The 17,744-nt window shown below is 48.7% G+C and overlaps 1 long non-coding RNA gene across 1 annotated transcript; it reads right to left on the bottom strand.

The window, feature by feature from the left end:
• Positions 1-335: 335 nt before the first annotated feature.
• LOC142584330 (uncharacterized) lies at positions 336-1,331 on the bottom strand. Its single transcript, XR_012828760.1, has 2 exons — positions 1,238-1,331; positions 336-504 (listed from the first exon to the last, which is right to left on the bottom strand). It is a non-coding gene; the product is annotated as an uncharacterized LOC142584330 (long non-coding RNA).
• Positions 1,332-17,744: the final 16,413 nt, after the last annotated feature.

Genomic DNA, 17,744 nt, shown 5'->3' with positions numbered 1-17,744 from the left:
CAAGCAGACAGCCGCTGGGATACTTTTGCGACCACTTCGTGTTTCTTTTTGCGTTTCAGCGAGGGTGCCCTTTTAGAGGCGAATGTTAACATTGTAACGACTCGATTAAAATAATAATAACCACATCAGCATTACCAGCGCTGCCTCACCGAGGTTAATTGTCTAAGCTATTACTATTTCGCTTAAGCTTTCTAACAGCGAGAAGACATTCATTTAACTCAAATTATACAACCGGTGAATTTCGTTGACTACTAATGATGATGCAAAGCGAACCAGTGCCTCCGCCCCACTCGCTCGTCAAAGAACAGAGTTAGCGAGCACGTAGAAGAACAACAAAAAAAAGCAATTCTTTTATTCGCCAGAATATACTGCACTACTTTGGTCAAACTCAGGTACATGTAGGCTTTGTCAGGAGAAGTGGTCAAAGTTCTGGCGCAGCCAAGGTCCAAGAGGCAACGTTGGAGCCGAGTTGGAGTTCAGCTTCTTTTGCTCAAGGGTGCCGACCTATATCAACGAAAAAAAAATGGCATTGCATAAATAGTTAAGCAAACTAAACTCCCCAAAACCGCCGGCTTAATTTATGCGCCGTTCACCAAACAAGTCATAGCGATCCGGAGCGCTCGCCAACTTATTGCGAAGGAGGCAAATAACACATAAAAAATAAAATATGCGGGTTTACGTACTAAAACCAAGATCTGATTATGAGGCACGCCGTAGTGGGGTGCTCCGGAATAATTTCGACCACCAGGGGTTCTTTAACGGGCACCTAAATCTAAGTACACGGGTGTTCTCGCATGTCGCCCCCATCGAAATTCGATCCGCGATTCGATGCCGCGACCTCGTGCTTATAGCAGCCCAACACCATAGCCACTAGGCAACCACGGCGGGTAACCCATACGCTTTGAAATTTGTCTTTGGCCCTCTCAGGTTAGCGGAGAAACTTCGTGAGCTTGTCCCATAACGCTGCTGAACGGCCCGTTTCATGCGCCCCTTAACATCTATCATTAATCTCCTGAATATACCATACATTTCGAAATTTGTCTGCATATCATCCCTGACATGTCTACACAATATAAATTTTCTTAGTGATGCAGCTTCTTTAAAACACTGTGAAAACAGGCATATTACAATTTTAAGCGCTTCTAATCGCACTAACAACTTCGCTGCAAAAATGTAGAGACAACACGTGCCTATGTTTCATCAGATTGTAAAGGAGTAGAATCCTTTCGTCACTTACGTTGCTGTCTCGGGAATACCTCGTTGGAGACGGTGATTTCATCGAGGCGCTCTTCCAGCAACAGCAGTCTTCTACACAGCCATTCGCATTTGGGTGTCGTGATTCTGTTGTTGTTGTTGTAGGAGACAAACCTCCAGCATCGTTGATGGCTGCCAGCGCATAGGATTTGTACGCAGCGCTCTGCATCGAGCTCTACGGGGACGAGCCCGCCACGGACGTTCCGCGTACTGAGCCATCGACGGCGGAGCACATTCCCTTTGTGCGGTATTCGGCAATGTAGCAGTGTCCACGCCAGACGGCCCATGCGTTGTAATGGTGCCAGTCGGCCGATCCTCCACTACGGAGAAGTCGGCCAACCCGGAGTCTCCCTGGACGACTTCGCTCAACTTAGGTGTTGGGCCTCGAGGCTCTCCTTGGTCGGCAGTAGCGGCAACGCCGCTTGACCATTCGACATACTCCTGAGGATCTATGATGACATCCAAGTCCTTTGCCGAGAAATCTGGTGACTCTGGAGTGAGCACACTCCCACAACTCGCGTCACCACAGCTCTTTTCAGCGGAGCTTTTGTCAGAGTGACTAGGAGAGGAGGCATGTGGGTTCCCAGGCTGGTCAAATCCAGGCACACCCTCGGGGTTAACTACAAGCGTAGAAGCAGGCCCGTTTCCAGTTAATAAACCGTGTTCAGGCACCATTATTTCTTACAATAACTGCGCTGGAAAGCTTTCTTCATTATTGCGCGTTTCATTCTTATTTACCTGAGCAACGAGGATTGGCTCAAGTGCGCAACAATGACAGCTTGGTAAGGTTATTCTGCTGCGTCTGTACCATTATCGCTTCGCTCACCTACAAGTGCTGCATAGCTGGCTAATTCAAGCTACGAGTACAAGCGCAGTGTGGCTTAATTTTTGCTTGGATATGCGCAGTTGGCTGGTGATAGAATAGGTGGCATTTTTTAAAACACACCTGCACCTGTCTTACGTCTGATGAATTTGATTTGCGACCACAGAAAACACTGCAACGAGTAGAGTTCGGTAAGAATACCACTTTGTAGTCTTTCTTACATAACACGCATATTTATTGAGCCGGGAACTTTTCGTTTGTCTCAACAACACATGGCGTGCAAGAAATTCCTACACAATAGTCATGATTAGGGCAACCAGAATAAAACTGCCTTGCAGAAAAAGTTTAAGAGGACTCACCAGAACAGGCTCGCTGAAAATCGACGGTCGGGTCATCGACACGATTCATGTTTGGCATCTGACGGCCCGGAGCAGACCAACGTTTCTTTATACCGTCAGCCACGCTGTTATCGGACGAACGCCCACTAAGGTTTTCGAGAAGTCGTGATGACTCCCGCACCATCCACAACTGAAATTACTGAAGAAAAATTTACTACCAGTATTGTGCAAGCCAGACCCTTCATTGACAAAAAGGGTGCAGCTGTAATTGAGGGCCGAAAGCGGTAAAAATACATTCGGTTTTCGTAGCCATGCATGCGAGCCTGGGAAACACAGCGACATGTTGTACTTCCAAACCAGACAGAATGCTCTTCTTTCACTGAGACCCGTTCTTTCGAAAAAAAAAAAAAAGGACTCACGGATTTCTTTGCAGGTACTGTCGGCCAAAACAAGTAAACGGACCACGGCTCAGGTATGGTGGCTAGAAGAACCGGAGCGGCTGCGGGGCACGCTGCGGCGCTGCTAACTCGCTCCGCACGCTGGCGACGAGTATGCCCCGAGTGACGCCGGATGGCCGGACTTCGCCCTCACTCTCACGCGGGGCCTGATCACGATTGATAAATTTCTAGTGCTTGCATCGTTCGGTTGCTCTGCTGCTGACGGTCGCCACGAGGGGGACCGTGCATTGCCGGTAGTCTAGTACATGGTACTGTAGCACAGTACCGGACTGCCGCGGGGCATCGAACCGGGGCACTGAGAAGGAGCGAAGGCCCGTTTTTGATTCTTGGTTTGCTTACCTTCACCTTATCTTTCATATTAGTGGATGTCGTCGGCATCCACCGCTGCTCGATTTCAGGCAACATCACGCAAGTAGCCGCAACGGCGCCTACGGTGACCCGCGTTCTCTCGCGCCGGCGCGATAAGTTACCGGGTGGGAAGCGCTGCGCGGACTTCCGAAGCTATAGCGGCGGCGCTCTCGATGCCAAGGCGAGTAAGCCAAGTCATGGCGGTTGACGGCAACTTTTCGTCGCACTGGGGCCCCTTCAAGCCACGGAATGCTTCCGTGAATAACCTTTCACGACTGACTAGTTTTGACGATCCGTCTTCCCAATCATCACCCGCCGTGGTTGCTCAGTGGCTATGGTGTTGGGCTGCTGAGCACGAGGTCGCGGGATCGAATCCTGGCCACGGCGGCCGCATTTCGATGGGCGCGAAATGCGAAAACATCCGTGTACTTTAGATTTAGGTGCACGTTAAAGAACCCCAGGTGGTCGAAATTTCCGGAGTCCTCCACTACGGCATGCCTCATAATCAGAAAGTGGTTTTGGCACGTAAAACCCCATAACTTAATTTTTAATTTTTTTTCCCAATCATCACTTCCTGACGATACTTTTGTAAAGTTTAATAATGGCCTACGCATTGTAGTAGCTAATTAAAGCAGTTTTCATAGGCGTCGCTAATATTAAGCCCACTGCTGGAGACCATACCGGAAAAGTAATTTCGACAGAAAAGCCGTGCCCGCAGTCAATCATGGCGCCCGTAACTTACCGCACCAGCGTGAAGGAGCGCGCGTCACCGTAGCAGCCGTTGCGACTACTTACGTTATGTTTCCTGAAATCGAGCAGCGGTGGACGCCGGCGACATGCACTAATATGAAAGATGAGGTGAACAAAAACAACAGTCGGAACGGTTCTTCGTTCCTTCTCAGTGCCGCGGTTTGATGCCCCGCGGCCGTACGCTATTGCGACAGCGCCATGTGCTGGACTACCGGCAACGCACCCGGCGGTCCCCTTCGTCGCGACCGTCAGCAGCAGAGCAACGGAACGTCGCACTAGAAATTTATTAAGCGTGATGAGGCCTCACGTGAAAGATGAGGGCGAAGTCTGGCGTCACTCGGGGCACCCTCGTTGTCAGCGCGCGGAGCGAGTTAGCAGCACCCCGGTGTGGCCCCGCAGCGGCTCCGGCCACCTGAGCCGTGGTCCGTTTACTTTTTTGGCCGTCACTACACCGCCACTATCAAGTAGACACTCTCTTTCCTTTTCATATGCCTATTTATTTGTTCTCGGCTTTCTACACCATTTAAAGCGAAAAGAACCAGCGACTACCAAGATACGGGACCAGAGAGAGGCACACACACGAATATAGAAAGCTCTTGAAATACGAAAAATAATTACACACAGAATCTCCTGTGGGAGTTATTTAAATGGTGGGAAAGCATTTGCTGCTATAATCACATGCTGCTTCGTCGTCTCATGCTACTGTCTGGTATAATGGCGAAAAACAACGCGGCGGTATGCATGTGCGGATCATGTTCCCAGCTTTCGATTAATGGGAAACGCACACATATGTAAGAATCCGGCATTGTTAAAAAAATAAAGAGAAAAAGAAAACTTTACTGCCGACTAGTGACTGTCCCATGCTAATGCGTACTGTCAACAAGTCTCTCTCTGTTCCCATTAAAAACACAAGAAATCCCTTAATTTGAAGTTATCACCCCACCCCAGGCACTTGCCCACCTGTGCTAAACATGGAAAGTGAACCCACATCACCATTTCCCAGAGGATTAGGATATTATTTTTGAAGGCAGGGGACACGCGCTTTTTGTGTATAAAGTGCTAAAACAACGGCTCCGTTGCGCGGTACTCTAGAACTACATACTTCTGGCTTATTTGTTACAAAAACGGCGATTTTTGTGAAGCAATGTATTAATTAAATGATTTCCATCCACCTCCGTTCTCGGAAGAAGATGTGCGAGTAAGTTTTGGCACAGAAGTTCCTATGTAAAACATGGCAACCATTCACTGCCGCTAATTTGTTGACATTGATCGCAATAAAGATAAAGCTTTAGTCTAGCATTGTTCTTTTAAGTCGGCTAGAACAAAAATGGCGCTTTCTGTAAAGCAGTGTACCCCTTCAGTCACGTTGTAGATACGACATGACTTCTCTCTTTTCGTGGTCACCGTCACTCAATATGCATCGGCTTCCCACTCTCTCACTAGGAAAGTATACAGAGCCAAAGAAGCAGAATAGTGATCACGCGCGCATTGACTCACGAAAAACTACAGATGCATGCAAAAATAAAAAAAAAAGACGGCTCCAAAAGTATACAAATATGACGTTTATAGTCACCTTTGCAGAACCTCAAAGGTTGCGCTATCCTTCATGCGACCAAAAAACGCGCATTTTGTTTCTAAGCCTGGTTCCGCTTGTGTTGACTTCGACGGCGAAGAGCATTTCTGTTTGTAGTAAACTCTGGAACTAGATTTTACTACAAATTATTTTGCTTACAATGGTGTCATATTGTCACTTAGTAGTGACGGTCAATAATACAGGGGCAAATCTGTAAATGGCGAAACTAGCTTTTATTGGGCGAGCTTGTTTGTGCCCACAAAAGCAAGTTACACTCAAAGCACAGCAATAGTGGCGAACACGGTCGGTAGTCGTCGATAGCTGATCTGCCGGTCAAGTGCGTCGGCTTTTACACATGAGTCATCAAAGGTTCTTCAGTAATCGTTGGTGCCCGCGTGTCTTGCAGAAAGTTCTACACAATTCGCGTTGCACATGCAATCAGATTACACAAGCTTCGATGACAACAGACAGCAGATAGAACCACCGATAACATTCCAGAAACTTCCGGTACATGCGGGCGCGTCCTGCGCTAAGCAATAACATTTGGTAGATGATGAAAAGCGGTCACCCGAAAAAGATAAACAAGTACAGGTGTCAACATTTTAAGGCCAGAGACTGCTGCTTACGTTACAAAAACCAATCTCTGAGGCTATGCTCCTGTCCCTTCTGTCTTTCGGCTCATGGCACGCCCTATACAAGCACGGCGGCGGCCAAAAGCCATTGCAGGAGCTTAAATGACATCGTAATGTCATAATAGCTATATTTTATTACATCGAATTTGTATCCAGCACTCCGCGACGGCTTCCTCTAACAGCTAAAACAAATATCAAATTTCATGCTTTTTCTAGTTAAATGGGCCAAAGGCGATTGGGGAAGCTCGGAACATGTCGTGTACAATCCGAAAAAATTTGCGTGTTACATTGCTTAAAGGGAAAGAATAGGATATTTATAATTTGTACAGGAGTAATTTGCGCTCAAGGTGTGAATAAACTCCGTATGTTACGTCTCATATGTCACTTCAGCGTTCCAGTCGCGAAAATAAAAGTTGCAGTTCGGACCGAAAGGCGAAGCATTGATTGCGATAGCAAATTAGTAGACAGCTATACGAACAGTAGTTTTAACGGCCGTATAAACTTGGAAGCATTCGCTTACTAAGGGAATTAACAAGTATGGAGTGAGCAAGCATAAGCAAACATTACATCCCATTCGATGAGCGCGAACACTCGCTGTCAAAACGCTGATGCAAGCAAGCGCGGCAGCGGCAGCGAGCGAAGTGTGGTCTTCCTGTGGTCTATCGCTTCGACGCAAGATCGGCGAGAACACAGCGTTAAAGGAGTACTGACACAAAAATCTGAAGTCGAGATAACTTGTGAGATCGATTTAGTTGGTCACACACACATCGTCTACAAAATATCAGCGGCGAATATCGTTAGAACATCATTAAAACCAATTTTAAAGTACATGCGCGCAGCCAACCGCAAAACAGAGCACTTCGCGTCATTGACATCAACCGGGATTGTAAATAGCCAAGAAAACGCTACGTCATGTGGCTACGTCACGAATTCTCGTTGGCTGCCATGCGGCTTACATGTGCTCTTCTCCTCCGTTGTTGCTTATTCTAGCTGTTGTAGCGGGACGCCCTCCGTGTCGCTGCAACTGCAGTTTTTGTCGTGTCTATCGGGATATTTCCCACACTATCAGCTTGACTGCGCTGCCACAACGTTCAACGCCGATTTGTTGTGTGTCTTACCATTGATTGTGGCCGATGCGAGGGTTTTGTTGAGGTTCGTCCTCGCCATCGCCGGCCGCAATATCTGAGTCGCTGATTGGTCACGCCTAAAGCGCGAGACACATGGCGCGATTTTCCGTGCGATCTGTAGTACGGCGCGTCGTGTGGGACTTGCCGCATGCGGCGATTCGGGACACATGGTACGAATGAGCGAGCGGGGGCCCAGAACCGGCGCCCCTGCGTGGAAGTTCGGAATGCTGCGTAACTTCGAACAGAAAGTGAAAGCAACCGTATTTGCACAGCTATCTTGTTTGAAACAAACGATGACAATATAAACAGGTCTATGCGAGCACTGTAGACGTGTTTCCGCAAGGCCGCATTAGCAGTATCGGATCCGTTGACAGCCGCCGATGGCCAAGAGCCGGCAGGCATAGCTCGCTGGGCCATCGAATCCGACACCGGTTGCGCTTGTGACACGATCGCTTGCAGCTCGTATAACGAAGCGCCTATGTTAGTCGGCACAACGTGTACACAGTTATGTCACGCTTAAATTGCAGCACATTTGATTTCATTGGCGCCGACAGAAGCAAACGAGCATGCCAAGCGAGCTTGCGATCGCTGGGAAACGATGTAGGCCTAGCTCGCCGGCCGTCTATCCGGGGCCGAGGGTCCTTGCGATGCGTCCGCAGCTCGTAATAAAGCGCCTAAATTCGTCAGCACAATCAATGCCTGAACATTTATGTTCTCTTAAGTGAAAATACGGTTAGTTTTCCCGGTGCCGTTAGTAGCGATGAGTAAGCAGGCCAGTCAGGCAAGCCGCTTCGTATACAGACGATTGCTGGCGCGTCTGCGCTTACCGCGCCCGAGTAGAAATCACGCCAACGATTTACTATTTCGCACAACGTTTTATAACTCGCGCTCTTTCGAGGTCACTTTATTCTAGAAGTTATTTCGTGTCAGAAACAAATTGTAGCCCATTTATGCGCCGCCGTCAGCGGCGAAAGAGGCCCGCGTTACGACCAGGGAGAGAAAAAAAAAACAGACATGATCGGAGCGGCGAGGCGCCCGCTCGCCGGCCCCGCCCTGCCAGGTTTACCACGTGGCCATGACGTCCACGCTACCGGCGCTGTCATTGGCTGCGGTCGTCCGACCGATGCGGCAGTCGCACGACAATATTCAGAAAGTTGGTCGCGCACGCTGGCTGCGCGTCAGAGCATACGTCATGGCTTTTTGCGAACACTTGACCACTTTGTTTACATTCCCGTTTGTCCCGTCTCGTTGCTCTCTGGAACCGAAACTTCGACTGGTCGCTACAAAAAAAGACTGCAAATAATTAGCTTTCGCGCTCTGAAGTAAATGAGGTTTCGTGCCGTGATTACTGGCTCATTAACTACTTATTAAAGCAGAAAAAAAAACACGTGGATTTATTTTGTGTCAGTACTCCTTTAACAAACGTGTGAGCCGTCTGCAGATCCCATTCAAGATACGGCGCGTGCAACCACACGCGGTCGTAAAAAGCACGCACTTGGCGCAGTCGAAGCTGCCCCACCCCTCCCCCATCCCGCGCTGCCTTCCTTCCCGCTTTCCTCCATATTGGGGGCGAGCTCCACCACTGGAAAAACTGGCGCCACAATCGGCGTGACGTGGCATGAGGGATCACATGGACACAGCGACCGCGTCGGCTGCTTCGGAAGCGCCGAAGCGAGCTGAAAACGAAAGTTTAAAGTCTCACCTGCGCCGCGGTTCTGATTAAGAGGTGAGGCTTTACCGCCTTAGGTGTCTGCTTGACAATTTTTGAAAGTACTATAATAGGTAGTAGCTGCCTTTGGAGGCGTGCAGCATGGTAGGCTACTGTTCGGTGCCGCAGTGCCAGACGTACGCAACGGAGCCCGGTGTCAGCCTTATTCACATGTAGCCGCAGGGCAAGGAGTTGCGTGAAGCTTGGCTGGCGAAACTTAGAACCGGCAGACTGTCATCGGCGACAACTCGGGTATGCAGCAAGCACAAACGCGAGGAAGATTTCTGCTACGGCGCCGGGACTGTGCGATGTTCGGCGAGTAGCAGAAAACGCGCGGAGACGCTCGCCCGCTTCCCGGCTAATGTCATGATAGTTTGGTCTATGAACTTGTTGATGCTAGATACTGGCAAGTTCACTGGAACGGAAAGGGAGCGGTAAGACGCACATTAAAAAAAAAGGCATGCCATATGGTCATGTTTGTGTTATGAATTAATGCACTGGATTACGAAAAAGAAGCGAAGGGAAATCGCACGCTGAGAAGACCGATAAACATACAGTGCGACGCAACTTGAGAAAAAATATTGAAATGTCCAAGAATTTAGAAGACAGAAAAAGATTGAATCGTCGCGACGGCACATCAAAGTCGCCGTAGGCATCGAAGTCTCTATAACGAAATTATTTTTGAACAGTTCTGATAGCGTCCACGTAGCAATGGTTGCTAGTGTACTGTCAAATGCTCATATGCTGCGGCCTAAAGCTCACGGCGCGGTGCAAAAACGCGCTCACAGCGAAAGCAAAACATTGTGCGCGGACATGCATGCAGAAGCGCAGTCGGTCGCCGCGAACCCGTGCGATCGCTGCATTGAGGCTTCAATCTGTTATGCCCCATTTGGTTATAGACAGCCTACTATAAGAACATATTTCACATAGTTTACTCTCAGCGTTTGCCTGCCTTTCACGCAAGAAGTCGGTTCGGGAGACTCCATCGCGGCGATCGCGCGCAGTGGCGTTCACTGTACGTATTCGGTAAAGAGATAGCGTCTGTAAACGATTCTGTGCTTTCAGTTTGCCCAAGATCATTATATCGACAGTCAAACTTCCTTCGTTTTGAGAGTACCTACATAAATGTCCAGAAAGGCTGCCGCGTAATGTTTTTATTCAGCGCCGTAAGCGAAACCTATGAGGAGCGCGCCGCGTGATCCCATACTTACGCAAGGGCGGCGCTTCCGACAGATTGCGACTCGCTCGAGATTGAGCTAGGGTGCCTAAAGCCCCTTGAACTACTGTACTTAAAGGGACACTAAAGGTTACTATTAAGTCAACGTGGACTGTTGAAATACCATCACAGAAACCTCGAAACGCTTGTTTCGTGCCAAGGAGAGACTTATTTTAAGAGAAAATGCGTTCTGAAGCGTCCGCGTACCTCTAGCGCAGTTCAAATCGCCCGCCCTCCGATCGAGGAGTACTGACATCATGGTCTCATAGTGACGTTGCGCCATCGGTGAGTAGAACGGCGTCCGCAGACGGCGCTGCGGCTTTTCTGCGCAAAACGCGAACGCGCGGCCAGAAACAGAGCCAAGACAGAGCCGACAGCAGAGCGAAAGTGGGAGTATGGTGGCCAGCGGAAGGAGAAACGAATTACGTCCCACATTACGTCCCACGGCACACGGAGAGTCCGTTTTCGTTAAACTATAGGCTGCGGCGAGCTCGCAGCGTGGTCGGCGTGGTCTATCAGAAGCGACGAGCCTTTTCGCACTCGCAACAGGGCATAAAAATGTGCGAATCGACGCAAAACTCGGCCTAGAAACGTGCTTCGCCACAGCCAGGGCTCAATACGACCCAAGCTGGCACGACCCAGATGTCGTTTCCCGCACCGCCACCAGGCGCCGCTACTATACCTCAAACTCCAGCGCAAGACGCCCATAAGCTGGTACTTCATTCTATGACGCTAACTTCGACGCTCGTCGCAATGGACCCTGACACCGACAGATTGGCTCGCGATGGTGGGCTCAACTTTAGCGATTTGAGCACCGACGAGCGCGACCTGCTGCTGAGGGCTCGCACTGCCGGCGTCGTTGCGTACTACGACGGCGGCCTCGACACCGGCTCTCCGAAGCGGGAAAGCAGCGAGGGCTTCCCACGACATCACAAGGACGTGGCATTCTCGCTGCTTGTTCCAAATGAAAGTTTCGCGAGCCAGCAGAACCCTCACAGCACGACGCGATAACGAAACTACTGAAACTCCAAAGCGTGCGCGGCGCAGAGTCGAGCGAAAACGAAACCTTTCGAACACCCATATTACTGAAGGGCAATGTCAAAATGTTATTTTTTCTTAGAATCGAATAGACGTAGACAAGTAGCATTTTTTTCCGTCTCATAATCGAATGAAATGATATTTTTAATACGAGTAGTTGAGTATTAGTAACACAAATTATGAGGAGTCCTTTCGTCATCGGGCTAGTACCGGAATGTCGCTGGGGGGCCTCAAATCGTGCCATGCATTTACCTCAATTTCTCGGTTACTAAAGCTCTGTTCGCGATTATATTGACGCCTTAGGCGTTCTAGAACATTGCTCTACCACTTTATCTTGAGTTTCTGGTAACCTTTAGTGTCCCTTTAAACCTCGTAAAGTAGTGACACTCTCCTCCTCCGCCTTCACCCTCCTCGTTTCCCCTTTCTTTCACGCTCGCTCCTCGACCGTGGCGCCGCCTACGATACTCGAGCGCAGCAGACGATCTTTCGCAGAGTGAATGCACGCATAGCAAGGCAGTGCTCTTTAGGCGTTCACGTTGGCTTTCCAGCTCCACGTAACTTTGTGTACAGCATAGAATTTCTAGTCGGATGGTTGTACAAATTCAGTAACGGCAGCTTTTGTTTCATTTGTTGATAACGATTTCCTTTAAAAAGTACCTGAAGGAGTGATAACGATGTGCGTTGACGACTGCGAATGTATCGCGTGCCCTACAATTAAAAATTTAAAAATTAAATTATGGGTTTTACGTGCCAAAACCACTTTCTGATTATGAGGCACGCTGTAGTGGAGGACTCCGGAAATTTCGACCACCTGGGGTTCTTTAACGTGCACCTAAATCTAAGCACACGGGTGTTTTCGCATTTCGCCCCCATCGAAATGCGGCCGCCATGGCCGGGATTCGATCCCGCGACCTCGTGCTCAGCAGCCCAACACCATAGCCACTGAGCAACCACGGCGGGTGCCCTACAATTAGGTACGCAACATTTGTCAAGGGCGTGTCGCAGGATCTTGTTGCGAATGGTTGTAAATAACACGTTTACGATCGAATGACAACATCTTGACTTCCAGCAAGCCCTCAGCCTAAAGAATCCGCGCCACCCTTGCCATGTGAATTCGCGGCGCGTATCAGCTATGACGTACAAAGGCTGACGGAGACCACTGCTCTGAAGGTGTCTGAAGCTACAGTGCCACCAACGTGCGTGCTTGCCAATCTAAGTGCGCGCAAAGGCTCAGAGGTGGGCGCTGGTGCTATTATGTTTCTCGTGTCTCAACGTCGACAGAAATACCGCGGCCGATCATCGAGTCGGGACTCTGCAAACACAAGAAAATGTTTTTAGCATTCGTGCGCCAAGTGGGAGCGCGATAACAATGCTTGACTTAATCTCAAACAAGACCACTGTGGGCTACGTACTTGTCGCGAACCGAGTTGCACTGAGGTGCATGCATTGAGGACGGTTGCGCTCTCTCCGAAGTAACATTTGCGAGACATTACTTTATATAGTGAAGTCATGGTGTTTTATCTATAGGTCAAAATGATATGAAACGGCATTCGAGTTGCAAGTGAACAGTTTATTTTCAGCATAGATGCATTACAGATTTGCCTTTGCAGTCCCAAGTCCGTGTGCACCATTTATTGTCTCAATGCGTAAATAAACGCACCAGCCTAAGAGTCCTACAGCAAGCGCGTCTCAATTAGGCATAGTGACTGTAGAAACTAATAGTGGAATGAACGAGCAAGCGAACGACTATACGAGCGCGCGAACTAAACGAACGAGCAAACGACTAAACGAACGACTAAACGACTAAGCACGAACGATGACTAAACCAGCCAGGGAACGGGCGGGCGACCGCACGTTTTCTTTGCGAGTGCTCCACCACCGCATCTTAAGCTTCGCACACTTTAAAGCTCACGCGAATTAGCACATACGTCTCAATTACCTATGATGCTGTCGCTCGGCGACGAACGCCCCGCGTAACACGGTTTCGGGAGAGCAAGCACGCTTTTCATCGGTGCCTCTGTACGCAAATCCACCTGGCGACCGCCAACGAGGAACACGAACAAATGAGGCTAGTAAGTAACCACAAAAGGCTGAGAGTTGCTCTCCTAAGGCGCTTTCATGATCAAGACTGAGATTTTGTCAAAAGGACTGCGCTGAATCTTAAAATTTTCATAATCATGTTATCGCACGCAACCTCGTGTGCCCGCGAACTCAAGCCGGTTGGTGTACAAAACGATTAAGCGCACCAAATACAACCAACACGACCACGTAGTGCGTATATAAACAAAGCAGACGTTGCGTAAAATTCGTGTTAAAGCGTGCGTACAAATGACAACATGCACAGTGAACTGCAATATCTACTACGTTATTGCCCGCAGCACAATACGCTAGCCTGGCACACACTATACTCTGAGAGACTCACAACTTACCTCGCAGAGTCGCGCGGAGGAAGTTGGTCGGAAGTTCTCCCTCCCGATTCGGTGAAGCCATGTGCTTCTTCGTAACTCGTCACGCTTACCAGACGGTATCGCGAACTGATTCTTGCCTTTGCTAAATCTACATTGGCATCCGAACGCGCAGCAGGTCATGGTCACAGAAAATGAGGCGAAGCGACGTCACACTTGCCACAAAACATCCTTCAAGGCATTCACGAAATCAAAACAACACAGAATAGGAATGGAAGGAAAGGCGCCAACAAGCGTCGCTTCTCGAGCAAAAATGGCACTGAAGCGTGACTATAAACAAACGAAGCCGGCGCAAGTGGCCATGTGATGCCATTAGGCCAATAGCGACGCGGCATCGGCTTCAGCCAGAGCGTTCAAGGAGGCGGCGGCATTCTTCAAAGCGTGGCACTACTTTACGAAGTTTAAGGGGGTTTAAGGGTGCCTCGATGCGCGCGCTACCCTCCGCCGCCGTGCAGAGGGCGCGCGCATCGAGGCACCCTAGAGTCACTGTAAATATCCCCCCCCACGGCCTTTCGCGCGACGGAAGACTCTCCGCTTCGCTTTATTCCTTCGCACGCTCCAGATTGAGCCGCGATCGTCGGCTTCCCTCGCGTGCTTTCACTCGCACATACAGCACACAACGCGCTGTGACGGTGTTATCCCCCTGGACTTTATACGGAACATCACGGCGGCGGCAAAAAATTCGCCGATGATTACGATACTCCCTAATGCGAAATTTGAGAGCAGTTCTATACGTGTTTTCGTTTCACGATGTATTGCAGATCTTGTGAAAGGGACCCCAAACAGCTTTGCAGGTGTTAATGCTGGAGCACGTAGGAGTGAAGAGTTTTTGAATAGTGCTTTGCATTTGCAGATAGAGTCTTGCATTTGCAGTGCCCCTACGGCGTCAAAGAAAAGCTTATAAATATTAAAATAAAATGCCATTTTATGACACGAGCAATTTTGACTTTCATGTTCTCACATTTTTTTAAAATTTAGAGGTTATTCTATTACCAGCAAGCAATTTATTGCGCTTAGTTTTGAGTACAACCTTATGTGTCTTCACCAGCAAAGTTAAGCCATAGGCCTAAGAGCCATGAAATCGACAACCGAATTTGGGATCAGTGGCATCTAATGAATCAATCATCACACGTTAGTTGAAAGTGATACCTGCAGTCACTTCTCGCTTATGAACTTTACACGTCACCACGAATCGAGCTCTCACCACGAATTATCTCTTTGATGGGTGCCGCCATGTTTGTTAATGCAAAGCTTTTGGAGCAGCTTTTAGGGCTCCGGTTAAATCAGTGAAATAGCGTGCCCAAAGTAAAACTGAAACGCAGTTTGCGTCTTGCGCATGCGTAGTGACTCCGATGCTATTTCTCTGGGGCAACTCAATACGTTTGGAACCCCTATTCTAAAACTCTCTAATGAGGCAAAGAATTTGACAGAGACATGTAGCACAGTCGGCAATCGTCAAAAATCTGTCTGCGCATCAAGCGCGTCAGCTTTTATACATGACTCGTCGAAGGTTCCAGTGTAATCACTGATGCCGCTTGGCTTCCAGAAAGTACTACACAATTCGAGTTGTGCATACAATCAGATTACAAGACAATCACAAACCATGACAACCAAAACAAGCATGAATGAGACCAAACCAAGCAAACCAAACAAGCGTGAGTGAGAGCTGACGCGAGCACACAATAGTACGAAACAAGCGGTCGGGCGGGTCCACATGAAATCAGTTTCCCATGTGCGTGTCACTAAATGGGCCACTCTCAATGGTCTGCACCATTCGTGGTTCGAGTTTTCATTTGTCGCTCCGCACTCGCTCTTTCATCTTGTGCTGTTGTGCTCGTTCACTTGGTTATGCTGCGCCGCCACCACTCGCTGCAGGAACGGGCCATTAAGAGCTGCGCCATAAGATGCGCCTGGACTGTCCATATAATTGCCATCGCAATAAAACAACGAAATGCGCAGCGTATTGGGCCGTTTCATGCGCATTTTAAGCGTGCTGCCGACCAACACTGCCAACACATCTAGATAACGTCCGAAATTGTTCATTGTTGGGACTTCACTGAATCCTACGTCCCACAGATGCCCGCGAGACATCTTTCATAGGACGTGGGATGTCGGGATACCTTTTGGACATCCGTGGCATGTTGTGCGTTGTCTGGGAAACAAAGCGCTGCATGAGTGGAGGGCTGTCTGCAGCGGCTGCTGTGAATCATGTCCTCGTGTTACCAACGCGCTGCCTCTCGTGATCTTCCAATCAGCGAGGCAGCTGCACCACTATTCGCTCCACTTGCAACATGCTGCATGAGGCAGATTGTCCGCACCAGCCAATTGTATAGTGAAATGAAAACATGTATAGAGCTGTGCTCATATTTCGCGTTAGGGAGTATCGTAATCGTCGGTGAATTTTTCATGTCAACTCACAGTAATTGAGTGATAATTGATAGTTGCCTTTTGTCGTCGGTCCCTTACACAACCTAAACCGAGTCGTTCGCAAAAGCTAACAGTGGTAATGTGCCTAACAACCTTCACACAGTTCTGCATGCTTCAGGCTTTAAATTGGGGTTAAATAATTTACGTAAACGCAACTCCGCTAATCCTGAAAGGGAATAAAAGCAGTGTGCCCAATTGGGTAATATAGGAGCGAAGAAATAAATAAAGATAACACATAGGTCAGGTGAGCTTTTCAACCTCCTCTCTTTCTCTTCACACACACATGTGAGAGAGAGAGCACATTTTTCTCAAGGCTATAATAGCCATAGCCGCCATGGCTATGGCTATGCGCCATCAGATCGCGGAGGCCATGGTCACGGCATCAACAAACTCTGCAGGCTTAGCAACTAAGGCGTGCTGACTTCCGATACATAATATCAATGTCATGCTGCTGTAGGGCACCACAGTTTACGTCACGGAAGAGTGAAAAGTGGCCTCCAGAGCTGGGAACATTCAAGTCAAAGGTAACTTTCATTTTGATTGTATTTTGAGGTTTCTATGAGGGATACCTTAGGTTTGGGTGTCTTATCATTCATTTTGCTCTTAGTTTCATGTTATAACAAAAGGTAACGAGCTAAAATTATTACCTTAAGAAGTGATGCAGGAACCCTTTAAAGGGCCCTGCAAAGCGCCAGGGAAACAAAACTTCACATTGGGCAAGTTGGTCTAGTGTGATTGATAAAAACATAATTTCAAGGCAGTAAAACACACACGCAAGGGATTAGCAACATGGAAGGAGAAACACATGGCAATCACACAGACACACATGGCACTCCGTGTGCGTTTCTCCTTTGCGTGCATATTTTAGCACCCTCAAATCATGTTTTCCAAATCGCCAGGGAAAGCTTGATGAGCTGCACCGATGGCATCACCTCAATGCAGCGATTTTGTGTACTTTATACACCGGACATGAGAAAAGAGTGTGCCGCTAAAATGGCTGTTTAAGGAGTGCTAAAACAAAATTATCTGGGCTCAGTTTTCTGCGCTTAACCAGTAGCTACGACCCAGTAATCATACTAAACAAACTTATTTGCTCCAGCGCGCGACAATTGTTTTGTTATATGCTCGTCTCTCACCACTATCCCTGCTGCTATCTTGCACATGTTCATAAAGCCGACGTGCGGTTTTACCTCACGCGATTGGTCTAGATCGGCCTAGGCCGCGATATCGGCACGACTTGGGACAATCGCGCGAAGCGAAACAGAACGTTGGCTTTTTTGAACGCGCACGATTGTGGCCACGACGTGATGGTTACGATTTTCATTTCGAAGAGCCCTACATGCCCTGTGACGCAGGAGGCGTGCTTGTAAACAGCCATGATTATGCGATGGCACAAACCTGTGACGCACGCTAGTTCACCATCTACCATGCCATCAATCTACGCTTCTGTTTTGTCAGTTTGGTGGGAAACCTGTATATTGCTGGGGGCACTGTCATAACGCTGCGTTGGACAGAAATACACAATGCAGTACGATCCCGGCACTGCAGAGGTTTAGCTACGTTTTAGCATGTCCGCAAACTTAACAT

The sequence above is a fragment of the Dermacentor variabilis genome, chromosome 6 (assembly GCF_050947875.1).
Source record: "Dermacentor variabilis isolate Ectoservices chromosome 6, ASM5094787v1, whole genome shotgun sequence".
In the NCBI taxonomy this organism is placed as follows: Eukaryota; Metazoa; Arthropoda; class Arachnida; order Ixodida; family Ixodidae; genus Dermacentor; species Dermacentor variabilis.
This window is presented reverse-complemented; position numbering and strand designations above follow the sequence as displayed.